The sequence below is a fragment of the Betta splendens genome, chromosome 21, assembly GCF_900634795.4.
Source record: "Betta splendens chromosome 21, fBetSpl5.4, whole genome shotgun sequence".
Classification (NCBI taxonomy): domain Eukaryota; kingdom Metazoa; phylum Chordata; class Actinopteri; order Anabantiformes; family Osphronemidae; genus Betta; species Betta splendens.
This window is the reverse complement of record NC_040899.1, coordinates 10947210-10969279: the sequence shown is the minus strand read 5'-3', so window position 1 is coordinate 10969279 and position 22070 is coordinate 10947210. Positions and strand designations below refer to the sequence as shown.

The 22070-nt window shown below is 46.2% G+C and overlaps 1 protein-coding gene across 10 annotated transcripts in view; it reads left to right on the top strand.

The window, feature by feature from the left end:
- The first annotated feature begins 367 nt into the window (after positions 1 to 367).
- The window catches only part of map2 (microtubule-associated protein 2), a 45256-nt gene continuing 23553 nt past the window's right edge, over positions 368 to 22070 (top strand). For 9 of the 10 annotated variants that reach the window (XM_055504853.1, XM_055504851.1, XM_055504852.1 and 6 more), the window contains exons 1-3: positions 368 to 446; positions 12926 to 12978; positions 16814 to 16951. The gene's annotated coding sequence lies outside the window, so the exon portion shown is untranslated. The remainder of the gene's footprint in view (positions 447 to 12925; positions 12979 to 16813; positions 16952 to 22070) is intronic. The other variant, XM_055504845.1, reaches the window with a different exon arrangement.

Genomic DNA, 22070 nt, shown 5'->3' with positions numbered 1-22070 from the left:
CAAGGTAATAAGGAAGGTTAATGACAGAATGAAGCTCAGTAGTCTTAGTTGGGAATTAAAAAAATGAATTATACGTCGCGCATTGATCATTAAAACGCCACTAGGTAGTTTTAATGATGAGAAAGATAAACAGCACATTTTATAGTTACCTATAAAATTGCAGGAAGTTGTCTCTGGGAATAGATAATATCAGCTCTGATGCTACTGCTACAGAACACATTAAAGTGATCTAACAATACATTGACATTGTTTGTTACATCTTTATTTTCATGTAAACTAATCTGTAGCAATGTTTAGAAAATTTGTACAGGAATACCGTAAATACCAGTTTAGGTACAGCTATTGTAGCAGCGCGATTATTTTAACCATTACGGTAAATGCATGCAACGGAGCCGCTCAGTGTCCAGCAGACCGGGAGTTGTACTGGAAGACGCTGCGCCGGACAGGTAAAAATAGAACTATGTTTTCGTCTCTGTAATGGCGTTATAATGAACACGAAGGTGGGTAAATTGTGACCACTGTAAAGCGGCTGTTGATTTCGGGACGAGACGATGGAGGAACATTTCAGCGAGCGGTGAGGCAGAAATGATGAGGTGCCCCTCTCTGCGTGGATGGAGAAAGGACGCATTGTTCGCCCACGGCAGAAGTGGGTCCGGGTTCCTTGTTGCTGCGAATGTTCCGTCCGAGCCGGCGTGTGCCGTGGAAGAAGCCCGACGTGAAATCACGGCGGAGCAACAGATAGGCTGCAGCCTAGAAAACGGATGTCTGCGACGGACAAGGCGTATTGATTGATTGTTGGATTGGTTGATTGATCGACCCGATTGCCTCGCGTAGCGCCGCTTCAGTTGCGCTTTCGGACGTTTCTGGCTGCTTGGAGGCATCGTGTCTGCATTGTGCTACATAAAGGCTTCACCTATTGCGGTCACTGCGGGAACTGGCTTTGCCGCGGTGGCAGTGCGCGTCTATGGGGCTGTGGTGAGCCTTTAACAAAATCATAGAAAGCTTTAACGTGACGTTTTTTAAATAATAATGATAAAAAGAAGAAGAGGGGAGTATGAACGTGACTCATAATGTGCTTAATGAGGGTAGAGGGGCCGTCATGTAGGTGCTGAGTCACATTCACTAGCCCCATGATTGATCAGACACAAAGCCCCGTGTGCAGGTTTGATACCGGACTGTCCCATTGTCATGGCTTTTCATGCAATTATGTATCTCCTGCCTTTGAGTTGTTAAATTCTTCTGTTCTAAATCCAGGTGTGTGCCCTGATATCTCCTCTTTTTTTTTTTTTCTTTAAACCACCGTTCCATCATAAAGCAACGCAGCAAACGCAGCCAGAGGAGTCGGGGCTTCTACAGCTCACAGATGCTTCACCTCCTCCCGATATGGATATGAAATGTCCAACATATACATCCAGGATATCTTAGCAACCGTTACATCTCGTTTCCATGCAGCGCGTGCTATTGATCTCTGTGTCAGTGTGCTACATGTAGAAGCCTGATGCATTCAGGATGAGGCTGGGATGCATTGAGTCATGAATGGAGCTCCTCCCTCCCAGAGGAGTGGGTGCATGTTTTCGGACAGCCAGGCTTGTTGTCTATCAGCATCTATCATTCCAGTTATTCAACCTGCTGTATGGTGCAGATTTTTGCCTGCTGTAACTGATGAGGCCGGAGCTGAATCAGCTGTGCAGTGATTACACAATTCTAGCCCAAAGGGCGAAGAGAGGAGGTTGTGAACAAACCTTTAGGAGGTTCAACAAATCTGTGTTGTCGAACTTCATTTTCACAAGGTTAAAGTGCATTTTATTTAGAAACTCATCCTTCATTTCATACAAAGTATGAAGACAAATACAGAGAAGCAATTTCATTTTACTTAAGTATTCATTAAAAATTGATCAGGAGAGGAGACATCATGTAAACTCGCAGCTGTCAAGATGATGCATGGTCGGTCTACACGGTACCTGGGATGATAAATCGCTGCCTGTGTCATGTGTGGTCAACAGAGCAGATGGCTGGACGGGAAGTCCATCAGTCAGTCAGACATCAGAGCGGGCTGTCAGAAGATGAACCTCGTCCAAATACATGGCAAATTACTACAGAGGTTTTGTTGTGTGAATGAATAAACCATGAGGCGTGTTTCTGGCAAAATGTGGGGCTTTAGTTTAAATGCATTTTCCTCTTGGACCCAGTGGGGAGGACGATACTGGAGAATTCATGGATCCCCTGATGCCTAGTGGGATCAGGTTCTACCACCACAGACATACAGTAGGATAAAACAAAGGATAAACATAGAACGTTCCTCAGTTTGTGAGGATTGAAAAGGCAAAAGTAGGTAACATTAGGCCCGTGCTACAATAGACATTATTTCTGAACCTAAAGTATTCCAACTATTACAGTGAGTCCATTGTGAGCAGTGCAGGCAGAGGCCCGATCACGCTTCTGTGTTGTGGCCCGTGTGGTAGGTCAGCTTTACATAAGCCCCGTGTGTCAGGGAGACAACCCTAATCCTGATTCCTACAAAGATACTTAGTCAGCTCCCCCCCCCCCCCCCCCCCCCCCACACACACACACACACACACACACAGGCAGCTCCCACTGTCACAATCAAAGTTTGACATCACGCTTGGTGTGTTTGCCAGCTAGCTCCTGTAGCAGGCTGCTCCACTCAAGGCTAGTGAGGAGATGCTCCTGAGTCCCCTCATACGCTTGTGTAGCAACTGGGGGTGAAAATGAATTAATCAAAGTAATAAAATAAATGAATTAATTCCACAAGATATTGCAGTTGAACAAGTTGTGAATTTCAACAAGGCCGTGCTCTAAATCCCAAACCAAACGAAAGTAAGACAGCCCCTGCAGCAAAATACCATAGTGTTTATTTGGAGATGGTACCAGAGGTAGAAAGTAGCAGATGTTCTGCACAGAAATACTCACAATGTCTCAAAATGTAACTCATGCAAAACACATTTTCCCTTGTTGGCAAGAAAATCATAGCAGCTCTGACATGTTGCTCCACTAGTCAAATATAACTGCAGATACGTCTGATGGTTTAGACTCAGGCCCTGAGGTGCAGGGTTCCTTCTATTCCTTCTAATATCTCTGAACTTCAAAATGACCTCGCTCCCCTTTTAAGGGCGAGGGAGAAAATGAAAACACGCTGGAACCACAAGTTCCATAAACAGCGGATGTGTCGTTGATAAATAGCTCGACATTGAACATAAGCTGGACTCCCATAATTAGGTTTACAGAGAAAGGCAGTGTGTAAAATGGGTCCAAGACACAAGGATGGTGAGGGAGTGTAGGTCCGGGTCAGATCCAGGAGCAGAACTGATTTACAGCCATTTGAAGAAGCATCTTGGCAAACTAGTCCTTAACTGTGATTTTATTTGCTTTGCAGGACACTAGGGCATCAGACTAGTTGACTTGTTTGAGTTCAGAGTCGACTGCGGGTCTTTGTGTCGCACTGAACCTCCATGGGTGTAAAATGCAGTAACTGAGACTTCCTCCCACAGTAAACTGCGATGCACGCTGCATTTGTAAATAAATATATGCAGCAGGACTTTTGAATGGGGAATTGTTTTTTTTTCCGACTATTTCCAGAGAGTGATAATCTCTCAACTGCACATGAAAGAAGGGGTGCGGAGCCGATAGAAATACGTGTGTGGGCAGAACTGGAGGAAAACATAAGGCTAATGTGCAGCACATACTGTATATAACTCTTTTGTGCTTCCTCTGCTCTCTGCGCTGTAGGCAAGTATATCCACAGCGCAGTCGCTACCGTATGGTGTATGTATGAACACGGTGTGGGAGTCTCTGCGTGTGCGTGGGTGTCGTTACATACAGTAGAGGGGGGAGCATCACCTTCAGCACTACTGTGGCTCATCGTGTATGATCCTGAGTGGAGGCTTTAGTTGAACTCATGTTAGGGCGTTGAGAATCATTCATTGAGCGTCTTATTATCATCAGCAATGCAGCAATACAGCATTACAAGATGTCAGGAAAGTAAATTAAGTCAGTCTTCTTATCAATATCATGCATTGAATGCCTGACTAGCTTTTATAGCCGTGAAAGCCTTTCAGGATAAATCTAATGAGAGGGATCTTGTCAGTCAGAGTGCATGTATGACACAGCTGAACACACACGCTTCCTGATGGGTGCCGCCATCGACGGCAACAGAGTGAAGTAGAAACAACGACCTGGTTTGTGTTGTTCGGTGCCAATGTCATGTCGCACAGCGTTACAGCGTCTCCGGTCCGTCTTTAGTCTAACGCACTCCAGTAAATAGACAGTTTCGACCTTCATTCCCCATTAACACACATCTCGGCTAATGGCATCGTTTTTTCCTACAGAAACTCTACAAGTCCCTGTAAATTGCAGGTACAACTGCACCCAGGATATGTTAGAGGTCCTTTTAATCACTTGAGGCTAGTGACAGATGCATTAGGCGCTAATGACAACAGGGGGTTAATGAAAAGTCTTGCACTGTGAAACAAACAAGATAAGAATTATAACGTCAGTCAATGTTGGATGAATGTGAAGCGTGTTCTGGACTAGTTCTCGTAGTAGAACCTATCAAGCTAAACCCACTTTGTTGTATTAGTTAAAGTTGCAGGTTGTTAATTTATGGCCGCTTCATGATTCATGAAATCCGATGTCTGACTATTGCCTCCCGTCGCCCGGCGTACTGGCATCCTCTGCCTCCCACCATATTGCTGCGAGTGTCACCAGACGCTTTGCCGAGCGTGTGATCTGCGGTTCTGAACTTGTTGGAGATCCGTGGGAATTCCAGGCGCAAACGCTGACAAGTTAGGCACGAGAGAGGAACATGAATTATTCGCTCATTGTTTTGAAGTGTTGGGCTTCATCTTCTCGGCAGCGAGTCTTTCCCGTTTCCTGTTATGTAATAAATGCTCCAAACGGAGGCAGACGCTTTAAATAAACGCGTGCATCCGTATCGTTTTAGAAAAATCTCAAAGGTTCCTCAGTCGTAGATGACAAGAGCTCGCATCTGTCTTTAATCTGGTAATTCCCTTGTTGTGGCGGACTTTTGTCTCCTTGACAGGCCAATCCTCTTTAATAACGTCAGTGAGACTTTCATTAAATCCTTAGAGGCGCATCCTGTGCGTTGACTCCTCAGGGGGCAGGGAAGCAGCTTCTTTCTTTGAGGCCTTAATCTCACACCATCTGCTCGGGCCAGAACCTGATACAGTGCACTGGATCTCGCCACACATGTACAGTAGTTCGGTGTGTTTATTGCACGTGGACGTTATACAATAAACAGAAAATCAAATAAAACAATTTTTTTTCAGAAGCATCACCTGAGCAAGACGTGGCTTAGTGGGAGGAGCCTCGGTCCCTGAGTTGGGAGTAACTGTACAGCACAATGGCTGCTTTTTCCACCAGCTGAAGCCTTATTAGATTCTTTTAAAAGCTGAAAATAAATCTCACCCACAGATTTACAGGAAGCATTTGGGACATTCTAAACTCACAGGAAAGGATCCCGTGTTCTGACAGACTGTTTAGAAAGGATCCAAACGCTGTGAAGCTTCCTGGTAGCGGCGTCATGCTGTGGAGATGCAGCGTGGCAGGTGGGACTCCAACTCTAAAACTGTTCTCAGAATAATGAAAGACAAAGAACCTGCACAGCTCAGTTCAGCTGCTCCAATGTAACACGCATCATTGAGGAAGACAATCCGCTTAGGCTAAAATATGTGTTTGCTTAATATGTTGAAACTGAAATTATAGAAGACAAAAGATCACAGAATCCAAAACCAGCCAAAACTGAACAATGCAGTGGTTATTAGATTACCTGGATTAGGAGCTAGTGTATGTATGATTATGTTTGCGTGGGAATCTCCTGCTGAAGGAAATTACAGGATTACAGGATTTTTTACAATGGCAACCCTGACTATTAAACTGTTCTATCCTGCCATGTTCAGTTGAGCCACGCTCACTCACGTTAGCTCTGCTCAGCACAGGCTCCCGTACCTTCAGCCTGACAGGACCACACCGTCTGTCTGACACCTCCTGACTAAGAACGGCTCAAAGCACCAGCCCCAACGTAGCTGCTGAACCTGGGCACTGAGCTTTGTTGCTTTCTCCCAGTGGAAGCCATTAAATCCATCCTCCCAACACACACACACACACACACACACACAAATGACCTCACAACGACGGCACCGTCCGCACAAACACACTCCCATCTCTGTTTTAGTGCCTCCACTTTATGTCCCCGTGTCAGCGGACATGCGTCCGCTCTGATTTGCTCATTGCGGCGCTCGGCTGTGTTGCGGCGCAAACGTCGACGCCTTCGCCTTGTTCAGCAGCAGGGTCTGGGGAGACGAGGCTTCTTGGGAGGAGCTGTTTTCTTATTGCAGTCGCTGCTTTTAGGGGGCCCACCACTGTATCGGCGTGATTCTCCCCCTCGCTCGTCCCTCCCTTCCTTCCCTTTGTTTCCCTCTTTATATGCCAAGTTTGCTCAGCCGTTGCATCAACCACCCCAGCTTCAGCTTCCATGGCAACCTGGCTCTGGAAATTCATGTGATGTGGAACTACTGTATCATCAATAATTATTGCTCACTAGTCGGTATTTTGCACGGGCACACGGCCGTTAATATCTACTGTATCTAGTATTTATTGTCTATATTAAACGTGCTGACACTTCATTCAAAGAGTTCATTTAAAACGAGATAAAAAGATAGAGGCGCGGTGCCAAAATAGCAAATGGTTGTAATGGACTCTGAGAAGTCCCCAATGTGTCAAAGGTCAAAGTGCGAGCGGGGGGGTGTTGCGAATACTGAGTCAGTCTTAAATACCAAGCGTCGCCGTTTTTTATTCCGCTCTGCTCTCATCTAACGTTAGCACAGTGTTAAAGCTTCATTGATTAATGCAAACAGCTGAATAGTGAGACAGAAATCCAGCTCCAGCGCATCTGTTGCAGACGGGCTATAATTACTGTTTATTGCCGTTCTCATACACATTCTTGCCTATTGCTTACAGTAATGCAGTGGCCTGTAAATTATTACAACAAGCTTTGATTGCGAACAGAACACAGACAGAGCACGGAATGATTCATTCTTCACTGAACGTCAGATGCATGCTTGCTTTGTTAGCAGCTGTATGTATGTGTAAGTACAAGAACAAAAGAAAAGGTATATTCTTGCAGGATGAAGGATTCCATGTTTTGTTTGGTCGTGTGGGTTAATTGGGTTGTGTTTCTTGGTCCAGGTTAAAGATGTTCTTCTGGACATTTATTGATTAATTGTAGTTTTCTTGAATATGATCTGTGGGCAGGTGTTACGTTGTTACAGTACCTTCTCCATTGTAAGATGTGTTCACTCTCAGTGTGAATTGAAGTGGGTGTAGTCTAGCATAGCTCACGCACGCTTTGCCCTAATCATCTGAGTAACTGTGCTAACATCTCTAGCTGTGCCTAATATCTACACAGCTCACTTGTGTATAAATAGGGACTTGTGCAATTTGTGCATGAGCGTTTGCTGTGGTTAATTTGAAACACTGTGCAATTAAACTAAACAATGTGTAAACACCTTCGAATGCTTTACCACATTACCCGCAGTAACATCCATCACCTCCATTACCTGCAGCTTTGCTGTAGCGGTGTAGTGTTAATGCGTCCTATGAGTCCCCCACTCTCTAAATCCCTGCATCGGTTTATCATTAGCAGCCATGTTTGGGGACAAAAAAAAATCCTATTCCTCTCATACAAACCTTCACTTAGGCTGAATCAGCTAATACTGTTATCTGTTGCCATGGAGACTGACTGAGTTAGGGTGTTGCTGTGGCAACCGAGCGGCTGCTCATTACCACCCACAGCAACCTTCTTCACTCCCTCACGTCAAGTTGGCATCTAGACACACAGTCCTATAAATGTACACATGCACTTCTACGCCCAGACACTGTGAATATGCTTTTGTTATAGTGACATGTGTGTGATGTGCATTTTAATTCCTTACTCAGCAAGTGGATGTGCTCCTGTAGAAGTAGCCAAAGACATGATTCAGCAAAACTCTTCGTCCAGTGAGGGAATGATTCAACAGCGTGACGTGTTGATCCGTTCACTGTGTTTGGCCAAATACTTGTGGACGGGTTGAGAATCCAGTTGAGTCTGCTGTCGCCCAGCTTGTGCAAGATACGGGTTAATTATTTGACAGGCGACTCAATCACTGTTCATGCGCGCTCGTCAATTAAGGATTAAAGCGCCGTTCTCCCATCTCATCAGGGTGATCTTTAACAATCCAATTAGCATGCATCCTCTGGGTGTGGTCATGCTCGCATTTGCTCCCTGCAGAGAGACAGCAGTGCACGGAGCCGCCGACCAGCGCCAAGACCCCGAAACTGTATCAGCTTCATTAACGTTTGCATTAAATCTGCACAGAGCCGCGTGTTTCCCTCACACAGTTAAATCCTGTCAAAATGACACATGCACAAATATTGCTATTTTTTGGTTTGTTGTCATTGTTGTCTTTCGGTTAATATTGAGCAGTAGTTGTTTCATTCCTGTGTATCCATAGTTACAGTAAACGTTAAAATGATGAATTTATTAACAGCATGATTGTTTATACAGTTGTTCAACAGTACAAACTGATAGCGCTAGTGCTCTTAATGCCCTAAAGTACAGCCAGAGGGTTTTAAACATAAATTATTATTTAGAATAAGCCATTTGGACTCTAAACATAGAAAACATGATGCGCGTGCACATTGACATTGAAACGGGAGTCGCCAGCGGCGGTGGAGGCAGCGTCCACCTCCACTGGAACAACAGCGAGGGATCACTGCCGTTAAGTCGCCGGTAGTGCCGGTGCGCCCGGGGACGCGCGCGCTGGAGCGTTTGCGCGAGAGCACAGACTGGGGAGCGCTCGTTAGCTCGCCGCTAATATAATTGAGTGGTGCTGTTTATACTGCGGCCCACGCGAACCAATAAAGAAGCTGTGAAAACGTTCGCTCTGTTGTAAAGAGCACCGCCATCTGAAGCCGCACGCGGCGCGCGTTTTATTCGACGCAGCGTATGGTCGCTGCGTCTCCGCTGTCGGCTGTTGGGAAACACTGGAGTCAGAGAAACAGGGGAAGGAGGAAATAAGGAGGAAAACCCAGTTTGAGCTTGATCATTTATGTAGAAACTGTTGTTATTGCTTCAACATGAACTATGTGGAACAGGAAGTAAACAGCGAGTGGCTATTCCCCCCATAAATTGAATTTAAAAGCCTTTTTAGAGGTTTGCCTCGTTTCTCTCTCTTCTCACTCCCAGTCGATTTGCTTTTCTGGTTTCATTTGCACAAGGAAATGAGTTATTTTGGAGAAGAGAAGAAAGTAGAAGCACAACACACACACACACACACACACACTGGATACTGGCTAGTGTTAATACATCCCAGCCCGGGTCTCATCACTATAGAGCAGTTGAAAAGCATCTAATAGGAAGCTCCCTTTTAAATCAGTGCCTGTGACTCGATGTAAAGTGTTACAGGAGCTTTCATTGCCATTTGGAGATGATTAATTATAGGAGGATTGGAATTAGAAGAGAAAGTGGTGAACTAGGGCAGCGGGTGCTAAATTAAGAGTTGTGCCGTAACAAGAGGGGCAACTTGAGGCGGGACCTGAATGAATTAGACACAACAAAACCTGTTAAACCCACAAATATTAATATTTTCATGCAACTGGTAGTTTTGCTTCAAATCCTCATTTGCTGTATTTTATATTCAGTTATTTGATTTTTATTTTTTGTGCAATATATTTTGTAGTAACACTAAGGTATAATAATGCATTTGTGTGTAACTATGATCAATTATGTCTGATTTTTTTGTTTCCCAACCAATTACTTTTGAATTAACAGCAACTGCACTCTGTTTAAGACACTAACAGCTAATGTGATATATGTCACGCATATTGTAGTGATGGTTAGCAGACATTTTTAATGTGGTAGGTTTGTTCTGTAGTTAAAAACATACAACCCAGCCACTGATGTGGGTTCAGAGGAGGCCACACAGGCCAGGGAGGACCCAACCTACTTGCTACCCTGCTGTCTGGGTCCCACTTGTCCCATCATCGAACTGGTTTCTACAGACACACACATGCTCGCCCTGCAGATCCAATGCCACAGAGCATAACATAGAAAAATCAAAGTGGGCGACCTCTACATAACAGCATTGAGCCAGTCTAGAGGAGGAGCATCGGGATAATGATTTTAAAAGTTACAGTTTGAAGTGTGTGCATGGGAAGGTGCGTAGGAGCGGCAGACAATTAGATCCAGAAATTGTTTCATCCCCTGCTGACCTACTAATAACGTCTCCCACGTAACCGATCTCATTTAGTAACATGGTGTCACTTGCAGATTGTGCATGTATATTCAGTGATGAGACCCAGTTGCTGCGTGAACAATTTGTCTTCCTGTATATGTTATGTTTAACATTGAAACTCACCCATATAATACATAAATAGATCTTTAGTAGTCGTTCTCAGTGTGTTAATAGTAATGATTAATTCATTTTCAACTCAGAGAAGGTTCTGACTCTACAGTCTACTTCAGGTACTTTATATTGTTCCTAAGGAGAAATATTTTCATAATACCTTTTCCTCGTGGCCTGCTTTTCACCCCACTTGCCTGCTTTCTGTCCTGCCGCCTCATGCTGTGATATCCTGTTGGCTTAAGGAGCTTTTGCTGTTCTCTGCCAGAGTGGGGCTCTGCGCGCTATTCTGTAAAATGACTGCTGTCAAAACCTTTTATTGGGGTAGAGATGGCTGCGAGTGATCACGATGATGAAGCCAAAGTCGCCAATATGAGGTAGTGATAGTGTTAGTTTGGAAATATTAGCCTGAAAGTAAATTAAGCAAGGTCCAGTATTCAGCATAAGTGAATGCATGGTTTTCTATATAATAAGCGGAGCTGTCTTTGTGTGGCTTTAATGGCTCATATAAAGCAATATGCTGCTAAGTGCTCTTGGAAATAAATCTATTCATTATTCTTCTGGATCTTGATGTCCTCGGGTGATAGCGGATAATTTGATTTTCAAATCTCATTTCAGGGATTTTTGCAGACGCTAACACAAACTGGATCAGGTTTTCATCTGTCAGACCTCTTCCTTCCCTTTTCCGGTGAAGTTGTTTAAATCTAATCACGTCATGTCAGGCTTTAATTCCATGTTTCCCTCCCAATGAATAAACATGTGCTAAATCGGGATCGTTTTAGGAGGCGTGATAGCTTTAGGTTCTGGGGGTGAAAAATCAAACCTGACAACTGGCAGGTATTGTTTCTGATTCAGGCCTTTGGGGTCGTGGCTGCGTATGCGTCTCCTCTGGGCTTTGCTTTGGTGGTGAATCACATTAATTTAGATTTCAGAGGGCAGATTCAGTGGAGTAGGTGAAACAAGTACAACAGACCTGCTGTGAAAGTTATTAGACATTTGTTCACTGCTGCCGGATTCAAATCCCTTTAATGAGCTTCAGGTTATTAGAGAAGCGTGGGGTTGATAGAGACAAACGTTGTTCACTTCCTCACCTCAGCGTGGATGAGGGGAAGTTACAGACTTCGGATCTTGGACAGGGACCTGTTTGTTTGTTGCTACACTGCTCATAAACACTGAGGACGGAGGAAGAAGATGTCATTTGGAGTAGAGTTGAACCAGTCAGGTCACTCACAGGTAGCGAAGCCATTTCACACGCTTTACATCATAAACATAAGCATCAGTCCGATTGAGAGACGCCGGGATTTGGACGATGGAACTCGCGACGGCAGCGCGAGGTCCGCTGATAAAGCACGCGCTCCGGCGGCGGCCTGAGAACGCGACGTCCGTTCCATCGGAGGCGACTTATTAGTTCCATTTCTCAGCCCTCTGTCAGACGTCGTTTGCTGAGCGCTCGGGCTGTTCGCATGGGATGCAGCGGCGGCTTCGTAGTGGACGCGGCGGCAGAAGCACGTGGCTCGTGCGCTCGTCACGTCGTCCTCCATCACCAGCCGATCGCGATAGATTCAGGAAGTTGAGCGTCGCGTGCGACGAGGTGAACGAAGGCCCTCTGCTCGGCTGCAGTGAGTGCTCGTGAATATTCGTCGCGTCCGCTGTCACGAGCTTTGTGTAACGACTCGAAGCATAGATTGGAGATCTTCCAAATGGTTTGTTTTGTTCGGGGCTGATTGTCCTCGCTGCTGACGTCGTGGTTATGAGTTTATTGTGCCTGGAACAGTTACCCAAGTTTAGGAGGTCATTTCCGTCCATTCCCGGTTACAGAGCTGCAATAAGTCGTAGTATTTAAAAGCGTCGTTTGACCGAGGAGCTGCTGGTTGTAAATGTGTGCTGCTCTGAATTTTATAATTGATTTTTCCCTTTCATCGTAATACTCATAGCAAACAAGGACAAGCCCTCTCACTGAGTGTCTACGTGTTCCAGTGTGTTCGCACGGTGGCCGTTGGACTAAAGCCAATTAGTGTGTGTCATCCGGTGTGTGTAGCTGCTAAACGGAGCTGCAGGGTTGCGTTTCCCCCATCATGAGCGTGTGTGTGTGTGTGTGTCTGAGAGAGAGAGAGAGAGAGAGAGAGGGGTGAGCGAGTGCATCAGACTCTTTGTGTCTGCCGTCGAAGGATCTCCGCACGTGTGGCGTTAACAAGGAGGCGCCCCAGTATTCCCAGCTGAGCGACGGGCTCCGGGACGTTCCCTCCGGACCCACGCGCGACTGGAAGCCGCCAGCCGGTCGTCGCCTTTCACCGCAGCCGCTGCTTTCCGCTCCCTCCCCTCCGCCTCCTCCTCCCCTCTCCCTTCCATCTGTCCTGTACTGAAGCGTGCGTGCGCGCGCTTGTTCACTGAGGTGCCACCTGCCACTGCACTCCCAGAGTACCAGCAGCCCCCCCCCCACACACACACACACACCCACCTCCTCTCCCCGTGCTGTTCTTTCACCTTATCCCCTCTCCCTCCTCCAGATCTCGGATGTTATCCCTCCTTCCGAGCCTCGGACCGCATCCCATCGAGCCAGGTGAGTCTCTCCATCTTTTCCTCCGTGTGGTTTGTCAGCCTCGCCTTGTGCCCCCCCCCCCCCCCCCCCCCACCCTCTTGTGCTGGAAAGATGCTGTGTCACCGCGGTGCTCTTATAAAGGAGACAGTCGCCAACAAAGAGCAGATGCAAATCCTATCTTTGCTGCCTGCGTCTCCCTCGATGTCACCTTGTCATCCACAGGAATGTGATGTGTGTCTGAAATACCTATTTTTAAAATATTTTAATGAAGAATGAAAGAGTCCGAGCTGATAGAATAGTGCACTTTTCACCTGAAGAACAGACTGAGTCAGTGCTTCTCTTACTGTATCTTTGTCCGTGTGAGTCCTCCTGTCTAGACTCTCCCAGTCGGCCGGTTTCACTCACATGAGTCACATGCACAGAGGAAGGACTTATTCCCGCTGACCGTGACACCGCAGACTGACTGTCTGTAGTCTCTCTGCTCACGTTCGGTCACCTTTCCACTCATTGGAAGTGACAAATGAAAAGGGTACGAAGTACAAATCGTCCAGCGTCTCATCCGGAGACGGACAGACTCACCACTCGCTGCTCCCGGGTCACAAGGTCACAGAAGCTTGAACATTTAATATCTGCCCATGATGGCGACCACATGCTAATGGACGGCTGCTGGAGCCAGTGACAGTGAGGAAATACACAGCTAATCACAGTAAACAGTTTTAGATCAACAGCATTTCAAGTTTTAACTTAAAAATGGACCTCAAACCTCAAGGACCCCTGCTGTGCCTGATTCTCCAGCCTAACCCAGTGTGTTACCTGAATATGACCCTGGGAGCTCCAGCGTTGTGTTAGAAGAAGTTAGATGAAAGTGCTGATTGCAGAAAACCTGTGTGTCCTGGCAATTAACAGCGCTAACTGAGGATCGGGAGCCCCTGCCCTGAGCTCGTGTTATTAGCAGTCAGACATGCAGCAGTTTTAAAGCCCCAACCCGCTCTCACTCTGGCTGCCGTGCATAAAGCTGTCAATAAAAAATGGTTTCCTGTGCAAAAACGCTGACAGGCCGCGCTCTAAGCAGCTTCCCCGTCTGACAGCGCGCCGGTGATCGCCCCATATTTAATTCAGGGTTCGAGGCGGAGCCCGTACACCTGCTCGCCCCCTCATTGATCATGTGATCCCCGTCAGCACTGATGCGTCGGCTCCTGTGTATCCGCGGGCGCTGCCGGGGCGTCTCACCCGCCTGTTGTCTTTGTGAAGGAAAGCGTTAGTGGCATTTCACAGCAGGTCGCTTTGACCTTCTGTTTGTTGGGCCTCTTTTCTCCCTCCTGCCTTTCCACTTCGCTGGGCCGGTGAAGCGGGGGGTCCTGACCTGGGCACGGTTCACTTTGTTAGCGTCTCGGCCATTTGTCCAGGTCTGACAGCAGCGCTTTGTGTCCCATAATACTGCCAGTTAATATTGGTGTGCCTCTTCCATATCGGTGATCTGTCACAATCAGGGCAGTGCAGCTTCATAAGTGTCCTTCTGTCAGTTGTGCAGCAGGTCAAAGAGTTACTGTAGATTATTTGTGTGAATAATATTTTACAGTATTCTTTTAGTAAATTATTGCTTATAAAGTAACAGTAGAATCAATGCACAGGCATAGAGGGACATGTAGAGAGAGTTAGTAATGCTCATATTGTCATCCACTGCAGTAGTGATGTAATGCCCCCCCCCCTTAGGCTAGACTCTTTCATTTTCTTCCTTCCTTTCTTTCCAGCTCTCTCTCTCTTCCTCTCTCTCTCTCTGATCACGTCTCTTCTTGTTTTTGCAGCACAAGGTTTCTGATTCATACATTATGCACTGTATAAGATCTTGTCAATCAGGACCTTTTAAATTACTGTCCTGATCAAATGATTCTGTTTAAAACGCCACTTCCCTGTTATGGAGAAGCCTTTGTTGTTGTTGTTGTTGCTGTTGATGTTATTGTTGTTGTTGAGTAAACATGATTGTAAACATGGTTGTAAACATAATCGTATACGTGTCATCACACTGTTAATGAGGTGGCAAATGTTCAGAGACTCTTAAACATCTGTGGGACCAGTGGAGTAGCAACAACATCAACATATCGAGATGGAAGGGTTCGTAAATAATAGAACGCTGCTAAGCTTTTGGGAATTTGTGCTGGTTTAGTGAGTGAGGTTTTTTTTTTTTCTCTGGTCATTTTCTGTCCATCAGCTTTATTCGTACTCGACATGAATCTGGCATCAAACGCCGGCGCCTTATTAAAAACAGGCGTGAAAGGTGTCATCTGATTCAAACTATGAACTGGGCAAGTGGCTCACACAGGCACACACAGCATCACAGCATGGAGTATTTCTAAGAGAGAGTAGGTTAATGAGGAGAACAGTGATAATTCACAAGATTAAAATGACAAGTTATATGTATTTTATGGCCTTTGTATAATATTATTAAATTAGATTATGTTGCCTTTGTTTGTTGATTCTTTTTAACATAGTACATGTTGGCCACCAGGGTTAATACTTTTTACAGTACATTAATACAGTAAGAAGATTAACTGTATGACACAATAAGAGGCTGAGACGATGCTTGTGCCTGCAGGATGTTGTCTCCTGGTTTAAACACCAGCACAGGCCTTTCCAAGGTCCTTGACTGATGTGTGACGCACACGTGACCCTCCAGTGTCGCAGAATCCAAGCAACAAATGAAAATGCATCCCGTGCTTTTGCAAAGCCGGGGGCTGTTGCTGCCTTCGGGCCGCGATTATGGATGTCAGCCTGCACAGATGCATTATTAAACGAAGCGCCATGAATTCTGCTGCCTTTTAAAATCCATCTGATCAAGACATGCTGCCACCATGTCCTACCTACTAATAGTTGGTTCAAGGCTTTGCATTATATGTAATGTTTATCACAACAGGACAGGATGAGCCAATAAATACCTGATACCTATGTAACAGGTCAGTTCCAGACTCTGGTCGGGAGAGGCAATACTGTAGATGAGCTGAATTTGCCTGATTATTGACATCTGTCGGTGGGGATTCATGAACTTATATTTAGCTTTTTACTCTTCTCCAGCTTCCACTTTCCTAGAGTCCCATAAAACAACATAAGCTCCTTATTGTGGTGGTAAAGAAAAGCGCTGTGTTGCCGCTGACTCACTCAGCTTTGATCTTTTTTTTTTTTTTCAAAAGCAGCAGTTTCTATCCACACTTCAACTCTCTGTAATAACGATGTATTATGCATGATTAAATGGTATTATTATCGAGTGGCCGCAGCTTTTAAGTGGGTTTTGGCTAAACGTTCCATGCTTGTGGCAGTGAGTTACCTTTCGTAAACTACGTGTTGGGGTTATTACAGACAAGCATCTCCACATCATTGACATGTTCATTCTTTATGACGCCTACTTACTCTCGGCATCTTGTGTCCATGCATTAACTGATGAATACAAACCCACAGACACCAGTGGTGGTTGACAGGGACTATACTATACAGTACGGTGGCTTTTGAATGTTACTGGTAAACCCGGGTCCATTGTTGGGAGCTATAATAGGCATTAAGCAGACAAAATGCAGGGTAAACCTGACAATGATCCTCTAATTAATTCAGCGCCGCCATTTTAAGCTCTACACCACGCTTTGCAGTTATTTGCGTGCATCTGTTTGAAAGGTGGTTTTCACCCGTTTGCTTACTTACTGCTGTGCCTCCAAAACTGCCTCTTGACGCCTTCATGTCTGAAAAGAACAAATTATGCAAAAATCTGTCTAGTGTTACTCCCCCCAAGATCTTTGCTAACGTCTAGACTAATATGAGCAAACGTTTAACACACAGTGAGCGTTGACCCTCCTCTTCTCGCGCTCCACAGGTGCGACTGTGAGGCGGTTCCTCTTGGCGTCTGACGTTCCTCTGACCGTCCCCGCGTCGGCCCTGTGAGTCTTGGAGAGAGGAGCAGTTTTTGCGTCCAGCTTGGCTCGTCATCCAAGGTCCCAGACCAGCTGACCAGGTGAGTGGCCGCTGCACAAGTCCTGCCACACTGTGGTGACTGGAGCACAACACTCGCTCATTAGCCTAAATAAAGGATTTAAACCATTTCTTTGCACTAAGACATTGTATTACTCTCTATTGACTTAGATTTTCACTAACTACCAATATTTTCTACAGTACTTGTTCTATGCTTCAAGTATCTAAATCAGTGTTCAGAAAGAGAGGTCAAAAAGTGTAAATGTCAAAAAATCTAAAAGTCGAGCTTTGCGCGTCATAAAAACCTTGAATCCCCAGAGGTTCACCACAGTTGAAGAGCCTCAGGTAATGTGTTTCTTTTTAAATGTATCACGTTTAAACCTGCGCCGTCTGCACCTCCTCCCAGAGGGCATATCCTGAAAGAGACAAGCCGCTGCGCACCACAAAGGCTGTGCGTCTGCGCCTCTGTTGTTCAGCTTTACCCATTTGCCTTCTCGCGAGCTCGTATCAGAAACCGTAAAAGCCCGACCTCGTCTGTAGTTTGAGGTTTTTCTGTCAACAGCTTCACGTAGAGGAGAACGCACTTTGAGCCACGAGGGGTTTTTTTTGTGTCGCAGTACCGCAAATGGCCACTAGGACACGCGCTGAGCGGCTGAGAGGCATCTGAAGTGCATCCTCCTCAAGCTTCCAGTCACTTAACATATGGTTACAAACGTGCCACCAGGTAGTCAGAGAGTGGAGATGGTTCGCTGCAGTCTGAATGAAGAGTTTTTCGTTGTCTGACTGGTTTTGTGGTAGATCTGAAAAGCTGTGTCGAAAAAGTCAAGCTCTTGCGTAGACCAGAGATTTTTCATTCTAAATGCTACAATTCAATTGTAATGATTTGTATAAGTTTGTCAGCGCATTTGCATCAAAACCCCAGATGTTTTTGTATCCGCCAAGACGACGTTATCTTTTCACATCTCACTAATGTATTCGTGTGCACGCCCACTAAACCTTTGAGACGCGGTGAATACCTGTCAGACGGAGAAAAGAGAAACCTTTGCAACAGGAGGCAGAGGGAGACGGAAAGAACGCCTGTTACACTACCTCCACGGATGAAATGGCTACGTGGGTGGAGGTACATGTGAGTGCAGGCTGCTGGGAGCGCTGAGTGGGAAGTGGGTATTGAGTGGGAAGAGAAGAGCTGCTTTAGTGAGACAATCAGCGCCGAGGCCCACTGAAAGGCAGTCACGCTCTCGCGGCCTCTTTCTGTTTCCCGCACTTGCACAAAGACACGTTTCCAGGTAGTGGGGTCGGTGACGGACGGCGGACGAGCGCGTCTGTAGTACGACGGCGAATCATCTGCTAGCATGCGTTACATCATGCGTTAGTGGAGTCGCTGTTGTGTTCAGAGGGACAGGACGCTCTGATTTGACTGCGTCTCACCTCACGTTACATCATCGTGATTCTTGTCTTTGTGTTTCAGCAGCGCTCGCGTGCGTTAAAGCTACTTTGAGCCTAAAGGTGAGATGCAGCCAATTTGTTTTCGTGCCAGAAAATCTAAAGCAGGTGTATATTGATGAGGTGACAGGGCTTTGATGAAGAGTTTTCACTGCTGCTTTAATTGTTTAAGCTCCAGAGCTTCGCAATGAGAAGAAAATCACGTGCTGAGATTAATCACATGTAATGATCGCATATGAGAACATAAAGACTTTCTACGTATTTTTAGACTTTTTAATGTAGCGCTTGTTGATAAAATTATCCGACCTCTCAGTTCTGTGGCCCAGTTTGACAGATAAGCAAACACTTTGTCCTGATCCAGTAAGACAACCCTCAGGACTAACATAAAGCAATTATACATCTGCTTCTTTCCAATGATAACAAACTATTTCTAAAGGTTATTAATTAGCAAGTAATAAAAAAAATTATATATTATATTATATTCATCAAAGTGACATACGTTTTTTGTAAGTGGGTCATGCTGACCAGTAGATAGATAATGCTTTGATTTAGGACATTTTCAGCCTTTCTAGACTTTTTCAGAAACACACACACACACACACACACACACACACACACACACACACACACACACACACACACACACACACACACGCATCTTACATCCCCTGGCTCCTCTCCTGCTCTCTGGCTCCTGCAGTGAGACGGCCCTGAGAGGAGAGCGCTGCAATGCAGCATCTGTGTGAGTCACACGCACACACACACACACACACACACACACACACACACACACACACACACACACACACACACACACACACACGTAGTGCGAGATGGTGGTGTGTGAAAGTGCTCAGAACGTAGGAGGGAGATGAGGAGAGAGAGCAGTGGGTGAGTGAGTGGAGAGATGAAACCTGATGAGAGGTGGAGTAGGAGGAGGAGTGGGTAGGAGGCGGTGGAAGAAGGTGAAGAGGGAAGAAGAAATGGCAGGTGGGAGGAAGGTTTATAGGTGTTAAGAAATCAGACAAAGGAAGAAGCAGCAGATAACAGCCATGGAAATTACAAATGGACTACTTAATTAGCCAGGGCGCTCTTTTTGTGCCTGCTGCCGTCACAGACTGCTTCATGTCTTTGTTATGGACACACATTGTGATACATAGAAGGTATTAACCTCGGATACTTCAACAGTTTTTCAGTTAGACTCCTGCAAACTGTAGACTGCTGTATGATGTAGTCATCAGATTCGACTTGGCTGATTGTTATTTTTATAGGGAGGAGAGACGCGCTCCTGCAGCAGCCTGCAATTAGCGCTCAATCTGCTGATATCTGCAAGCCGTCGCTTGATAGCTTGTCGAGCTAAGACAATTCCCCAAACCCATGCGACATCGCTAGTAACACCACAGCACAATTAGGAGGAGAACGCGGCCTCTAGTTAGTGGGCTGCAACACATGTAAACAAACTGTGCATTTATTTCTGGCACCGGATACAAATTCCTATTATCCAAAAATCATGCACTTGCTAAAAGTAAGAATCACACTCATCACGTCACAATTAGTCAAGACTGAAGATTTTAGATTTCTAATTTCCTGACCCACAATTTCGAAGCATGACCCAAGTACCACCTACCTGCTGAACACCAGGCTCTGCTCAACGTGAAGGCCTCTCGCCCATGACGCTGAGAAATAAGGCAGTTCCCAACAGCACAATATATTGATTTTGTTGCATGTGGTATTTTGGGATATTTTTAGTACAGTGCTGTCACACTGCCTGGAAAGCACACTACTTGCCACATTAGATGATCCCTGTTCCCAACAATACATCTTAGCTGTCAGCTGTTAGAGATTTAACTGCGAAATTAGCAGCCTCAAGTAACATTGAGCAAAGTGAGACACGGCCGCATCGGCCCGTTCGTTTCCTCCTGCAGCGGTAGTGTTGAATTCAGTGTGGATTGGAGCCTTTTGTCACAGATTCCTTGTAATTAGCCTTTGGCATCTTTAGACGTGCTATCCTAGAGGCCGGTCGCTGTCACTGCTGTGAAAAAGAAGTAAACTCTCAAATTTTTTGTCAGAGAGCCGCAGTCAATTTGGTGGTTTTTAAGTGTTTTATCACATAATAGACCTGATTTACTGTAAGTAGAGGGGCCCAAAAGCACAGGGGCGCGGTTCTGCTTCCCACCAGTGTGCGTGCGTTGAGCTCCCAGTCAACCTCCAGCTGCAGCCCCGGCTTCTCCCACCCTTTGGTTCCATTCTCTGCTGGCACACAGAGACAAGGCGTCAGCTGCCCCTCTGGCGCGGCGCCACAGGCTTTTTGCCAAGGGCAACAGACCTGCCGTCAGCCGAGGGCCCCGCTGTCCAACTCTATCGTATCCCCATCTCGACCCGGTGCCTGGAGGACGGTGTCGTGCGATCCGGTCTCCGGCTTCTCAGTCATTCCTTCTCCAAACTCACCTTTGGAGGTTTTCACTCTCTTCGCCTCTGTTCCCTTTCATTAACCCTCTTGCGGTTCAGGCTTTGGCCCAGCAGGTGGTGCTGTTTCATTCAGGCTGTCCCCAGCAGCTCAGTGCAACACCCCCCCAACCCCCACCCCCCCAGCCGCTAACACCATCCGTCAAGGTGATGGCGTTGGCTACGGGCTTAAGCCAAAGGGCTCAAAGTGACCTTCATCATTACTGTGACAGCTGCGAGACGTATCTCCACCACTGTCTCATCTCTCTGTGTTTTATGGCTCGTTTAATATTGAAGTGCTCTTCAATGAAGACTCGAGCGGGAGCGTGACACCCAGCGACAGTAAGGGAACTGTTCAAAACATACTGTGGCTTCTGGACCGAGACGGACGCAGGTGCATAGTTTCATGCTGTGGAGTCTCTGTTAAGGCTTCATTCGCTCTTTCCTTCAGAGCTTAGTAATGCAACGGTCCATTGACTCCTGACGTTGATCTATTTAGGCACCGAGAGCTTACAGACATTTTATTATGTTTTAAGAATTCTATTCTACTTGTCAGATCTTAGTCTCTGTTCCAGTGGTTGTCAACCGTTTATTTTCTAAGCTGTGCCCCAGAACCCGCCTCGACACTGGTGCCGCTATAATTAACAGAAAACAGGGAGCCAGGCAGCAGAGGGGGAGGAGAATGCCACATACACTGCTCTACACTAAGTCTGTCCCTGAAACCACTGGATGCATCTGGACAGCACATACAGTAAATGCCCTCCTGTCGATCAGCCAATCACAAACACTGACGAACACCGGTCTCAGCGGTGCCGGAGCTGCACAGCTGTAATTTATAGGTGCTCGCGACTCTAAAGTCGTTTGTCAGTCAACTTGTCCTGAACCAGTGATGGGTCCGAAGTGATGGAGCCTTTCATGCGATGCGTTCCCACAGTCCAGATGCCGCTGGACCTCCTCGGGGAGAGACTTTTAGGCTTCATGAGCTCCCGCTGCATTCTTTAATATACAGCGCAGTTAGTATGCTGTGTGTGCGTGTGGTTGTTCTGTGCGTGCGCTAGAAGGCGTCTGGAGCTCAGTGAGCTTTTCTAATAGCTAAACATTACCCACAAGCCCCAGCGTTCACTGAGGCAGCGGTTATTGAGTGCCAGCTGTCCTTTACTCTCTGGGCCTCTGTGGGCTGCAGAGCTGAATGACAGATCACGCCTTCACACACCCTATTATGCGCAACTACACAGTCTACTCGGCAAACGCAGCAGCCGCCTCAATCGACCTGA